This window comes from Equus quagga, chromosome 2, assembly GCF_021613505.1.
Source record: "Equus quagga isolate Etosha38 chromosome 2, UCLA_HA_Equagga_1.0, whole genome shotgun sequence".
Taxonomy (NCBI): Eukaryota; Metazoa; Chordata; class Mammalia; order Perissodactyla; family Equidae; genus Equus; species Equus quagga.
In genome coordinates this window covers 130,860,304-130,874,968 of record NC_060268.1, presented here as the reverse complement: position 1 = coordinate 130,874,968, position 14,665 = coordinate 130,860,304, and positions in this window count along the sequence as shown.

Here is a 14,665-nt window from a genome sequence, read left to right as displayed (position 1 = left end):
TATATAAAAATAAAATACAATTTTTAAACTATATAAAAATGTGAAAAGGAAATTCAGATATTCTTATTAGGAAATATCACTCCTTGCTTTCTAATGAATACAGTAAGAAAATTCCCTTATATTTAAATATTCTTTGAAAACATGATTACATTACAGTTTACATAAATGCAACTTAGTTTATTTTTTCATATATGTGTGTGTGTGTGTATATATATATATATATATATTCATGCCTAAGAATTTCATTAAGGACTAACTTTTGTTTTTTTATATATGTATATATTTAGAAGTTTTTGGTTTCTATAGTCATTAAAAATTAATCCTCAGTGAATGAGCTTTTCTGTGGTATATAAAAAGTATCATATAGCATGCCCAAATATATTCATCAGATCAACAGGCTAAAAAAAAATCATCTTGTTTGATGCATATAAAGCATTTGACAAAATTTCATGACGAAAGTTTCAGTTAAGTAGGCAGAGAAGTAGATTTCCTCAGTCTGATAATGATCTTTTAAAAAACAACTACAAGTAGCATTACACTTACTTGAACAACTGAATTTTTTCCAAGACTGTGAAAAGGCAAGGATTCTGCTCTCACCAATTCATATTTTTAACATTGTACTAAACATTCTAGCCACTGCACATTGGATTAATGAAAGAGAGAAGGAGAGAGATTAATTAGGTACAATACCAAATAATATATTTCAAAGCCTAATGGAATTAGTAAGTGGGTTTAACAAGGTTGTGGGATATAAGGTCAAAATACAAAAATTGTTGTGTTTCCCTGTATGAGTTGTTCCCCAAATTCCCGTGAAAGCTACCCTAATTTGGGGTAAGATCCTTTGGATTCCAATCCATAACACATTGTTAGATTTTTCATACTTTTAAGAATATATAAATGTCAAGGTAAATATAATAAATATAATTAACATTTATTTACTAAACATATAAATTATATGTATATAAATCATTCTAGTATGTATGTTGTCTTACTTAGGAGGGCTGGTTCAAATTATCTAGTTCATTGTTCCTGGAAGAAGTCCAGATGTCCTAATATTTCACCCGTTAGATTGGAAAAAATTATGATGTTGATAATAACACATACTGAGGATTCTGTGGAGACTTTATTAAAGGCAATTTGAAGGTCACTTTTTTCAGTACCTGTTAAAATAAAAAATGTGACACTCTGTATCTACTGTAAAGCAACAACACAAACTAGTACAATTGGCAGATGAGTTTCTTCACTGCAAAACTGTTTGTGATTGTGAAACTCAGAATTAATGTAAATGTCTATCAAGAGAAGAATGGCTAAATATCTGAAGTATATTTATAGGTATTAAATTGGAAAAATCTCCAAAAATACAGCTGGTTTTTGTAAGAATTAAAGCTTTGAAATATTTATAAAATGATGCAGTATATAAAATATATTACATATTTTTTAACTACTTATTTTTGCTTCGTAGAATCACAGTGTCTTCCCCAATAATATGCTTTGCACTTAACTTTTGAAGATGTTTATTTTTGCGTAAAGCACTACTTATTCCATCCTATTTTGTGTAATGTTGTATTTAAAATACATTTAAATTTAAATTTAAAATACATTTATGATTCTCTTAATATTCCACATAGTTTTAAAATTTTTCCACCAAAATTAAATTTACTTAAAACTCCAGGCAGTTTATTTTATTTATTTGATATTATGTACTAGCTTTTTTTGTGTGTGTGTGAGGACGACTGAACCTGAGCTAACATCCGTGCCCATCTTCCTCTGCTTTATATGTGGGACGCCTACCACAGCATGGCTTGACAAGCAATGTGTAGGTCTGCACCCAGGATCCCAACTGGCGAACTCCAGGCTGCTGCAGCGGAGCATGCAAATTTAACCACTGGACCAGCCCCTTGATATTATGTACTAGTTTTGAAGGGCTTCAGCTATTATTTGTAAAAGGTGAAGAACAGTACTATTTTATTAATCTAAGATTACAATGTAAATATATATTTATTTTTTTTAAAGATTGGCACCTGAGCTAACAACTGTTGCCAATCTACTTTTTTCCCCCTGCTTTTTCTCCCCAGATCCCCCCAGTACATACCTATATATTTTTAGTTGTGGGTCCTTCTGGCTGTGGCGCATGGGATGCCGCCTCAGCGTGGCCTATGAGTAGTGCCATGTCTGTGCCCAGGATCCGAACCAGCAAAACGCTGGGCTGCCGAAGCAGAGCCCACAAACTTAACCACTGGGTCATGGGGCCAGCCCCTGAATATACATTTTTTTAAAAAAGGTTTGTGAATGAAACTTTTTATAAGTAGATAAAATTAGTCCAACAAATTATAGCGAGTCATCATTCAGGAAGGATTCAAGAAATTGGCATCTGGTTCATAGTAAAACAGTGTAAAAAGAATAACCATTCTATATAGCTCATTGACAAATTGATGCATTAAAAATATTAAAGAAAGTATCTCAGTTAATGTTATATCATAGCTGTGGAGTAACTCTGGTAAATTAAATGTTTATCCAAAGGAAATTTAAGGTAAATATAAGTTACGCCTTCATGGGGTGATAAAAATATATCAGAAGCATAAATATTTTGATTCCTTAAGAAATAAGTTGAGAGGCTGGCCTGGTGGCGCAGCAGTTGAGTTCACACATTCTGCTTCTCGGTGGCCCAGGGTTTGCCGGTTGGGATCCCGGGTGCAGACATGGCACCGCTTGGCAAAAGCTATGCTGTGGTAGGCGTCCCACATATAAAGTAGAGGAAGATGGGCATGGATGTTAGCTCAGGGCCAGTCTTCCTCAGCAAAAAGAGGAGGATTGGCAGTAGTGAGCTCAGGGCTATCCTTCCTCAAAAAAAAGAAAGAAAGAAAGGAAGAAGTTGAACTAGCTTCATGGATTACATTGCATATAAAATGTGAATACATTTAAAAATATATATGTCTGCTACTATGTGGAATTTAAACTAAATGACATGACAAATTCAATAAAAGAATAATTAGATGTAGTTCTACATTGGGATAGGCAGTTGTTAAATTCTGCTGGTAAATCATGTTTACCAGCGTGTTAAATTAAACCTTCATGTTAACATTAATATTAATATTAATATGGATTAGCTCAAGAGTAAAGCCTAGGGGGAAGTGGCATGGGGAGGAGAAGTCCAATTAGTTTTAACACTACATTTTCTTATTTTCTCCAAAATAAAGGAAATTTGAAATACTGATGCAAAGGTAAATTTATTGAGCTCCCTATCATTTGCTGTTATGTTTAAAAACATGGATAGTGCTAAAAAAGTACTCTTGGTGAATATTCAGGAATAAATCATGCAATTATAGAACCCTGGCATTTATGCCTTTGAAGTTAAACAGAAATTATATAGCTGAAGCAAACCAAGTGTCATCAATTCACCTTAGAAATACCTGAAAGCTCAAATATTAGTGACCAAATTCTAACCAAAGCTAATAAATGTATTATGTAGGTTGCTGTAAGCTATGCAGCATAGTCCCACATGACTACAGAGATTTTAAAGGCAGTTTTCAGGAACACAGGGGTACAGAAAGATGATCTCCACCTGATCTTAGTTTCCCTGAGCAACCGATGTAAGTCGTTTACGCAGACAATGCTCTTAAAGAAACAGCAGTACATACCAGTGAGAATAACACCAGAATGAGGGGTGGAAGCCTGTGCATTTTTCATCTCCTTGACCTTTTTTCCTTGTCTGTGGAGGCAATCCTGCAGCAGTGCTGGGAGTGCTGAGAATTATAGGTAATTTCTCAAAAGAACGCTTCTCTCTGGATCAATCGAGCACTTTTAAATGGAGTGATGTCTTAAAGACCCAAAGTACCATGGAATTTCTACCATAAACACAACAGGATTCAAGTGGCACCTAAATGCTGCACGTGCCAGCTGAAGGCAGTCTCTTCCTGTGAATTCAAGTAGCTTTAGATCTAATTCTGCCTTAAGCAATTTCACAATTCATTGCGTTTTAGAGTAACTATGCCCACATCGTTTTTGACAAATGCATTATTCTTATCTCACAAAAATAGTGCCTTATCAACAGTTGGCATTCAGGAGAAGTTTGTTGCATGGATGAATGAAAGAATAAATGAATGAAAAAGCAGACCTGAAGTCTGGCAAAAAGTGGACCTTTGAGATAGAAATATGGCATATAGAGTTAAATAGTCTTACAATAAAGAAGAGGTAATTTCTAGATTATAATAGCTAATTTTAATTTAAGAGGACACATTATTTTATCAGCCATAAAAAAAGACAAAATCATGCCATTTGGGACAACATGGATGGACCTTGAGGGTATTACATTAAGTAAAATAAATCAGACAGAGAAAGACAGTTACTATATGACTTTGCTCATATGTGGAAGATAAACATACAAATATGGATAGCAGGTTGGTGGTTACCAGGGAGGAAGGGGAGGGGGAAGGGGTAAGAGGGCAGGTATTTATGGTGGCAGATGAAAAACTAGACTTTTGGTGATAAACATGAAGCAATCTATAACTAAGCCAAAATACAATGCCATACACCTGAAACTTACATGTTATAAACCAATGCGACCTCAATAAAATTTAAAAAAGAAGGAATCAAATATAGAAGGATAGGAAAAGGAAGTTCAAAACGTAATTTAGTGGGAAAATGTTGGAAGCACATCTTTCACAGAATTATACAGAGAAAAAGTTGTAGTAGGAAATGAGTTCAACATAACAAACACTATTCAGTATCCAGGATCATGCATATTTATATGGTGTTAATGATGGGTTGCTAGCAAAACTTTTGGCCCATAAAATCCCATAGGTCTCAATTTAGGTAAATATCAAAATGAGAGATATAAGTCTTTAGAAAAAATTTAAAATAATGGATAAGTAAATATATTTTATGTAGCAGCATAATACCTAAGGATCTGTACTATTTTATTTTATTTTATTTTTTGGCCATAACAGTTGTTATTGCTATTCAAAATAAAGCAGAGGATTTGGAAAAGCACAAAAAGAAGTTTAAATTATATTCATTGTGTTACTAATAAAGGACTATTATATTGTGCTGCTTTGAATTAGATCATATTCAAATTATGTACATATAATAAATCCTGATAAACATAAAAGCTTGACTGCCAAAGCATATAATTTACCAAATATCCTTGAAAATTCAGTTGTCCTTATAACCAAAAAACCCTTTAATATGCCCATTCCTATCAGAAACTGGGCTAAAAGAGGTGAGATTCAAACTAATATACACATTCTAAGATCACTAGTTAAGTTCTACGAAATAAATCTTCAAAACATAATCATGTCAGGCTGTATTTCAATATTTTTTAAACTAATATCATCACAATTCTACTTTTGTCTTTGAAATATTATAAATAAAACTAATTTCTTCACACCAGAGGAAGAAAATTTTATGTGTGAAATATCCTAAACTTCTTGGTAGAAGGATGCTTTTTAATACAAGATATTTTTTATTTTCAAGTTTAAATAAATGCACTCTACCATGCTCGCAACATTCAAATTAATAGTTACGTAACTTGCTATGGAGTGTAAATATTAATAAGTACTTGATATTTCCAAATGCTGATCATAATTGGCACTCACTAAAAACTATGGTTAGACAGTCTAATGAATAATTCTACTGTTTCTTAATTTGAAAGCAAAACCAATGTTTCTGACAAGTGTGTTCTATTGGGGCTTTGATAGAAACACACGGACCAGAGGTTTTCAAACTGTGGTTCCCAGACCAGCTTCATCAGCATCATCTGCAAACTTAGAAATGCAAGATCTTGGGACCCATCCGAGATATATTGAATCTTCTGAAGGTGGAAGCCAGAAATCTGTGTTTTATGAAGTCACCCAACTGATTCCGATGCAGGCTAATGTTGGATAATCACTGGAATAGATAGATTCATAGTTAATATCCATTAACCTTCTCTAATAGGGGGAAGTGATGGTTGTCAGAAAACAGGCTGTATCTCTTGGTCTCACAGAGTCCAGGGTAGTCCTGACAGAAGTGAGGCAGGTACCAAGACAGTCAAGGGCTAGATAGACTATGAGGATGAAAATGGGCCCATATTGTAGAGGGGCTTTGAGTGCAGAGCTGGAAAAGGAGGTCTAAACAAAATTATCAATCAAGGTAGTTAGAATAAGGGTAAGGAAACTGAAGCCTAGTTTCGGTTGCAAGCAAAAGAGATCAAAAGGGCCACAAATTCCAAGAGAAAGTAAGCTATTCTAACCAGATAAGTTTGCGGGCCTTGGGCACAGATTGAGCATATGCACAACCGTAAGAAAGTCATTAAGCTCTCTAAAACTCTCCACCTTTAAAATGACAAATACAATACTACTTGTAGAATTATCATAAGATTTGGTAGAAATAGTTAACATGAAACGAGCACCTACTTGGCAAGAGCTTTAGTGCATTATCTGGGTTGATCTCCTCACAGATCCTATGAGATGGTCATAAATATCATCCCCAGTTTACAGAGCAGGAAACTGCAGTCTAGAGAGATTGCTAGCTTGCCTAATTTCATACAGCTGGTAAATCATGGAAATGAGATACAAACAGAGGGAAAAATACTGACGTCTATGCTCTGCAGATAAAGTACTTAGTACATGTCCTAACACAAAGTAAATCCGCTGAAAAATGGAGAAGGGAAATTGGAAAGGTTGTGCAAGGGATTCTGAAGTAATCAACTAATAAGACCAGAAACATCTTATTCATCAAAGTACAGTTGGTTTCAATGATTTGTGTCTATTTTGAAAGACACGGATGAATGGAAAATTAATCTGGATGCTATTGTATTTATCTTCAATATTATTATTTTTTTCAAATTCCTTTCACTGCATTTGGAAGATTACAACACAACTTAAAATGAAATTGTTAAAGAAATACTATCCTTCTGTGACTATATACCAGTATGTTGGATGTGAATATCCATATCTAAGAAAGAGATTGACAGAGCCTTTATTTTTGCTTAGTCACATTAAAACTTGGAAACCAAGGAGGAGTGACAGAAAGGGAATACCAGAGAAATTACGACTGCATTAGAAATCAGCAAGAGAATTGCTGTTTCACATTTTTATCCTTATTTCATTTGAGTATACAGACACTGTGCCTCCCTACATTATGTAACTCTTTCCTGATAAGCAAAAATGATGCTACCATGTCCAATCAATAATGTTTACGATTAGCTTCCATGGACTAGACTATTATTAAAGCAAAATTTGTCAAAGATTATTTGGGAATTATTTACCAGGATGAGGGAAATAATTTCTAACAATTTCTGAGCTCTAAAACGAAGAACAGCCTGATGATGAATCTCATAGAGCCTGACAGCTGGAGTGCGCTCAAAAAGAAGTGCTACATGCAGGAGGAGGATTGGAAATCTTCGTAGAGGGAATGTGTTCCTGGGATGTCTGTACAGAAGAGGGCACTGCAGCTCTGTGACACAGCAGAAATGACCTCCGGGATTTTCAATAAAGTTGTCAGCGCAAATTGGGACAAAGGATAATGCTACAGTTCTGAGGTGTTTTTATCAGGGACACTTCTTGCCAAGTCTGCTGCCATTGTATTCAAGAAGCAAAATCAGAATTTTGATGACAAGTTGGCAATGATTTGCAAAAAAGCTCCATAATCTGCCACCCCCCTCCTCCACCCTGCCTCTACTTCTGCTCTGACGGAGGGAAAGTGCAACAGGGTGAGGTGTTCACATTCACAAATCCTAACCTGGACCTGATGCTGCTTCTTTAGCTTTTGGCAAGTTACTTAATCTCTTTCTGTCTTGCTTTTCTCATTTGAAAAATGAGGATAATAATGCTTTCTTCTTTCCCAGAGCAGTGGTGAAGATTAATGCATTTTGAGGAACTTTGAAACGAAAAAAACAAGCTGTTCATGTACAGGACAGTATTGTTTTCCTTTTCTTTCAAAGTGTTACTAAAACGTTCTGTCCAGCAGCACCATGAAAAAAGAAGTTCCTAGACTTAGCTCTTCAAATATATACCCGAATATATATGTTCAAGTATTTTGTCTAGTGCCCAGGGGTCTACACTAACAAACAAGGTTAGTGGATATTTGCTGTTTTTGGCACCAAGCATCAGTTCCTCTTATTTTCCTAACTGCAGTGGGGATTCTTTTGGGGAACTGCCTCCTTCCCGCTCTTGCACACTTGGTGGTGTTATAATTCAATGTATCCTGCATTCTTTTTCTCAAAAGAGTGTACTAAGCTAAACTAATCTGATACTCTCTCCTCTGGTATTTTGAATCTTATTCAAAGTTAATAAAAAGATATTAAAGAAAGTAAAACTACATGGAGCATATATTCCAGTTAATTTCTGAATTTATTTTCCTAGCTTTCCAGCTGATTCTGTGATTAACCAAATAGCATTCCAATCAAAAACTGGCTTAAGTTAGCCAGAGTCAATTAACCAATATGTAGTATTTGAAAGCTAAAGATCCACTGGATTAAGAAAGTTCTGTTTGTGGCTAATAAGCAGGAGACTTCTAGGAAGAAAACTTACGAGCATTCTACAAAAGTCAAGTTAGTGATCTGTAATAACCCCTGCCCCCAAAACATCCAGATTTGATAAAAGAGGAATTTACTGAGTCACTGTAATAGAGTTGCAATCGTTTCATCAATTCCCACCCTTGAGCCAGTTCTACAAACTCAGACACCACTCAGTAAAGAGGAGGTTGAGTATTTCCAAGGAAGGACACTCCTATAACAATGTAAGAGTGTACTGTCAATCTTCTAAGCTTCCCCTCAGATACCTGTGGCCCTTCTTATACATTCATGTGTCCTAACCATGAGAAAAGCCAAGTCTTTTAAGAACTGTTGGCTTTGGATCTGAGCTAAAACTAATGTCAGAGTAGTCTGAGTGCCACTGTGGTCTCACTAACAATAGAGGAACTTGTGGAAGTCAAGAGCCTTCAACCCTCATTCATATCGTGGAAGATCCATTAGGCCTTGTAACCCACCCTGTTTACTTATAGTAGAGTTGAAATAGACAGCTTCAGCAACTGGGAAGAATCTCTCAATGAATTTCTGATGTGTGAAATTGCCATTAAGGACAAGATCTTTATTGAACACCGACCATTGCTATGACAGTAGTTTTCAAACTACTTGTTTAAACTTAAGGATGCATCAGAATCACTTGGAAGGCTTCTTAAAGCAAAAGTTGCTGAGCCCACCACTAAAGTCTGTAATTTATGAGGTCTGAGGTAGGGCCCAATAATGTACCCTTTTAAGAAGTTCCCTGTTTGATGCTGATACTGCTGGTTTGGGGTACCACATTTTGGAAACCATTGTGCTAGACCAAACTAACAATTTGGATTCAGTTGTGAATTTGAGAACACTTTTATCTGTATTGAGCTTACATTCTAGTAGGATAAACAGACAAAATGAAAAACACAAATATACAATATGATTTCAGGTAGTACAGAGTATTGTGAAGAAAAGAGAGCAGGGTAAGGAATAAACAGTAATTGGAAATACGGTTTTGAAAGGGTTACTTCTCTGAGGAAGTAACATTTAAGCAGAGTCCTGAATGAAATAGAGAAATAAGCCATACGAGATAGGAGCTTTCTCAGGGGAAGAGCACAAAGAAATGCCCTAAACAGGAAGGATATCATTAAGAAGAACTAAGTTTCTAAAATAAGATAATAGTGTTCTATCTAGTAACTTGAAGATGCACAAAACATGATTATGACTACATCCTCATTTAAATCTCCTTGTTAACTGTGTGCAGAACACCAGGGGATCTGATAGAATATTTGATTTTTATAAGCTTAATAAAGTGGTGACTCCCGTTGAAGCTGCTGTTTCAGGTGTGCTGTCCTTGTTGCAGCAAATCCAATCATTAGCTGGTAACAGGCGTAGAGCTAATGATCCATCAAGTAAATGATTCTCTGTTCTAATGTGAATATGTAAATAAATGATGAATAAGAGATGTGGCCAAAGGCAAGACTGTAATGCAACGGAGTGGTGAAGGAAGAAAATCATAAAAAAAGTTACACGTATCTTACCGTGTGACAAAATTCAGCACTGCAGAGCCACCTCTATTGCCTTTCTTGTTCTTTCATTTATATTTATACATAGTTTAATTAATTTTCTCTCTCAATTCCCATTCTTTCTACTGCATCTAAGATGTGTTGGTGGTTATTCAAGCACTTTTCACTTAACCAACAGAATGAAGAAAAACAAAAAATGAATTGAGTAGAAAGTAGAAGAGAAATGGACAGCTTCTAAACGTGGAGTTCACTTCTAAACGTAGAGTAACAATGAGACTTGTCTCATTTTGAAAAGCACCAAGTGTTTTTACAGTTGTAGAATAGCTCCATTATTTTAGATGGGAGTATGTGGAAATCATAAGTGTAGGAAGAAAGAGGGTGTAAGGCAGCACAAAGGAAAGGCTCCATGAGCACCTGCCATTTTTGGCACTTATCGTCCACAGCACGTTCCTAAAGATCCCAATTTTCTTTGAGGTGATTATCTTTCTTCTTTTGTGTGCTTGGAAATCAGGTCATCATGCTCTCCCACAATGGAAGCCAATGCTGTTCCTAGAGTATCCTCCTGCTAGATACATATTCTCACTTGAGTATAGCCAAGAGGCTGCCTCATAATCCTTTTTTGTGAGATTGGACAACTTCATTCAAGTGGACTGGCAAGTGGATGGAAGAAACTGTCAGATACTATTATTTCTTCCAGTGACAAGCTCAAGGTGAGCTTTTACAAAGACATTCTTAATGCAGATACTTTGTGAAGATTCCTGATGCTTTTCCATCAAGACTGATGGTCATTCAGCTCTCTCTTAAAAACCTGCAATGCTTGCTTCATCTCATATCTTTTCAATACTTTTCTTCTTAAAGTTTGCGTGATATTTTCAATAAAATTACTGGAATTTGCATTCAAACCTAATTTCAGGTGTTTGTTGGTCATCTATATTTGTTATTTTTAGAGTTGCTTCGTCATAACCTCTGCCTTTTTTTCTAGTATTCTGTTGTACCTTTTCTTGTTGTTTCAGACTAGTTCTTTACACTTTCTCAGCAGTAAAATTTGTCTTTTTAATATGTATCAAGTATATTATCCACATCTGCAGATTAAAAAACTGTTTATGGTATAGTTTTTTTTCAGAAATTATACTTTTATATTGCCAGAAAAATATATATACAATTTATACAAATATACAAATAATTATAATATATAGGATATATAGTATATTATTATTTTGGCCTTTCTGACTTATACGTAAAAATAATATTTTCCTATATTTCTCCTCAAGCTTTTCTAATTTTGTTTTTATACTTAGCACTTTACACAGAATTTGTACATAGTGTGAAGCAGACATTAAACTTTTTTTAAATAGATGGCAAATTTCCTGAGCACCATTTTTTCGGCAGATCATACTTTCTCAGTTGACATGGAATTGCACAGTCTTATCATCTCTCCCATTTACTTCCACAATAACATATTATCATAACTTTGTTTATTACTTCTTCACTTCTTATTTTTTTTAACCTCAACTGGAATTCAAGCTTCATGAGGGCAGTGAACTCGTCTGTTTTCTTCAACACTTCTTTTCTACAGCCTAGAACTCATTGGCACATACTAGGTGACAAAAATATTTATAAAATAAATGAATAAATTTTTAAAAATAAACAAGTGAGTGATTAAGTTTTTCTGAGTAAAATGTGAATATGTGTACATATACATATGTATATACATATACGGAAACATGCACACACGCATATATATATATACATATGCACACATACACACAGATTTATGTCTGTAAAGTGTGTTATTTAGGTACTTGCTAAATTTAGATCTATTTGATCTATTGAGAAAAGCAAATTAAAACCTCCTAGGGCTGTTTTGTTTCTCTAGATATCCTAGTTTTTTATATATTTTTTCCTTAATATGTTATTAAATGCTTAATAAATAATAATGCTTATTTATTTTGAATACTATTATATCATTAAAATGTCTTCATTTGTCTCATTAAATGTTTCTGTCTTAAATTTAATCTTGTGTGATTTACTTGGGTTTCTATATTCTTTGCATTTTCTTAAGCCTTTATTTTCAGCGCTTCTCTGCCACTTTGTTATCTACGGCGTTCTTGTGCAGTATTGAGACAGTGCCTGGTGTAGGCCTGCTGTGGAAGATGTTGAATAAATGAGTACTTGCAATTTAACTGTTCCACTCTGTAGATTTATTTATTTGAAGTTAATTGTGCCTTAGTTTTTTGTGTTTTTGTTAAATGAACTTCCAACAATCTTCTGAAATATTCTCAGTGAGAAATAGCTTCAACAGAAAGAGCTCTGTAACTTTTGTCGGGACCACCTTGGGGACTAGCCTGGGGGAAAAAGTAGGCTCCCTTTAGTGTGCCTTATTATCGTTCATGGGTTCACCTACTACGCTTGTTCCTCAAGCACAACATTTCATCACAAGAATTTTTATTCCCTTATTAGCTGAGGACAAACCTGACATGAATATCTGAGAGAAAGTGCAACATTATAAGGGGCTGATATGTTCAAGCACAATGCATGACTTCCATCCTGAAAGAGTTTCACTTGTCGAGTTAAAGAGCTGACACTTTGATCATGTTTGGTATTCTGCATAATATTTTTAGTGATGTATTTTTTTTTAAAGTCCGCTTAACCAAGTGAATTGTGTTTTGCATGGGTAATCAGATTTCAATTCTACATCACTTTTTCAGATACTTTTCCCTGGATTATTAAATTTTGTTGATTATTCAAATAGAAAGCACAAATAATGAGAAAAAAATGTTCAAGTCACTTGGGGATATAAAACTTGAACTTAGAGATTTGGTTTGACGTGAGAGAAAGACTTTATTTTACAATATTGTCCAAAAAAAAATTCTCTTTAAATCTTCATTTTTATAACGGGATTTTGTCAAAGAATGTTCCCTTTACTATTATTTTAGTGAGAAGAAAGAGCCAAAAACATTTTTATTGAGAGAGGTGATTTTCAGTTAAAATCAGGAGCTAGAGTCATTGTTTTGTGAATGAACAGTCTCATATAATATGGTGAGGATCATTGTTTGCTTTCAGCAATTTAATTAAAGGCTCAAACAAGTAAAGCCCACAGGGGATTTTTACCAGAGGCTAATTTATTGCAAATGCTATTCTGAACAGTATGGCACAGAAAGCAGAATGTCTGCTCCGAGTAGCCTAATTTATGAAGGGAGTTAATAAATTTAGCAATTCTTAGAAGGTATACCTTTCTATGTTGCACATTCTCTCAAATATTCATATCAGGTTTGTCCTCTTTATCCTCATAATGAGAGGATAGAAATTCTTGTGATTAGATGTTGTGCTTGAGGAACAAGTATGATGGACCCATTAACAACTATAATTGGGTCTTTAAAACTCCATTCCACCATTCTGTCAGGCCAGGATGATGAGGAACATGGTAAGCTCAGTGGATTCCATGAGCATGGGCCCATTGCCATACTTCGTTTGGTGTGAAGTGAGTTCCTTGGTCAGAACTAACGCTTCGTGAAATATCACGACAGTGGATAAGGCACTTTGTAAGACCACAAGTGATAGTTTTGGCAGAAGCATGCATGCAGGGAAGGCAAATCCAAATATAGAGTAGGTGTCTATTCCAGTAAGAACAAAACACTGCTCCTTCTATGATGGCAGTGGTTCAATTTAATCAATCTTCCACCAGAGAACTGGCTGATCATCCCAGGGAATTGTCCATATCTGGGACTCACTGTTGGTGTCTCCTGCTACAGATTAGCACTCAGCAGTGGGCATGGCCATGTCAGACTTGGTAATTCAAAGTCCGAGTTGCTGAGGACGGGTGAACTTCCATTCCTGTTACTTTGTTCATGAGCCCATCGGGTGATGATGACAGGAACAGCTGGGGAAAGATGCTGACAGGTATCCAAAGGATGTGTCATTCTATCCACTTGATTAAAAATCCTCCTCAGCTAAGGTCATCATTTGGTGAGCATTCACATGGGACCTAAATATCTGTACATTTTTTTGTCCATTCAGAGAGGTCTATCCATCTTTGGTATAGTTATTGACAAGGATGGAGAAAAAGGCATATACCAAACCAATAACAGCATACCAGACACCAGAGAATTCGTTAATGTGCTCAAGAAATGATACCACATCTGGTATAGTAGTTGCAATTGGAGTCACCACCTGGTAAGGTCTACTGTACAGTCATGTACCACATAACAATATTTTGGTAAATGATGGACCACACATACGACAGTGGTCTTGCAAAATTAGTACCATATAGCTTACGTATATTGTAGGCTATCCCATCTAGGTTTGTGTAAGTACACTCTATAATGTTCACACAATGACTAAACTGCCTAACAATGCATTTATCAGAACATATCCCCATTGTTCAGTGATGCATGACTGTAATCTACTGTCATTTTCCAATAATAATCTGGCTTCAGCACAAGACAAATAGGCATGTTGAATGGGGATGTGGTGGGACTCACCAACCCTGCATCTTTCAAGTCCTTGATGGTGGTGTTAATCTCTGCAGTTTCTCCAGGATTTCAGTATTGTTTTTGATTTACTGTTTCCCTATGTAGAGGCAGTTCTAGTGTCTTCCCCTGGCATTTCCAACCATAACCTCCCTCACTCCACAGGTTGCAAAACCAATTTGGGGATTCTGCCAGCT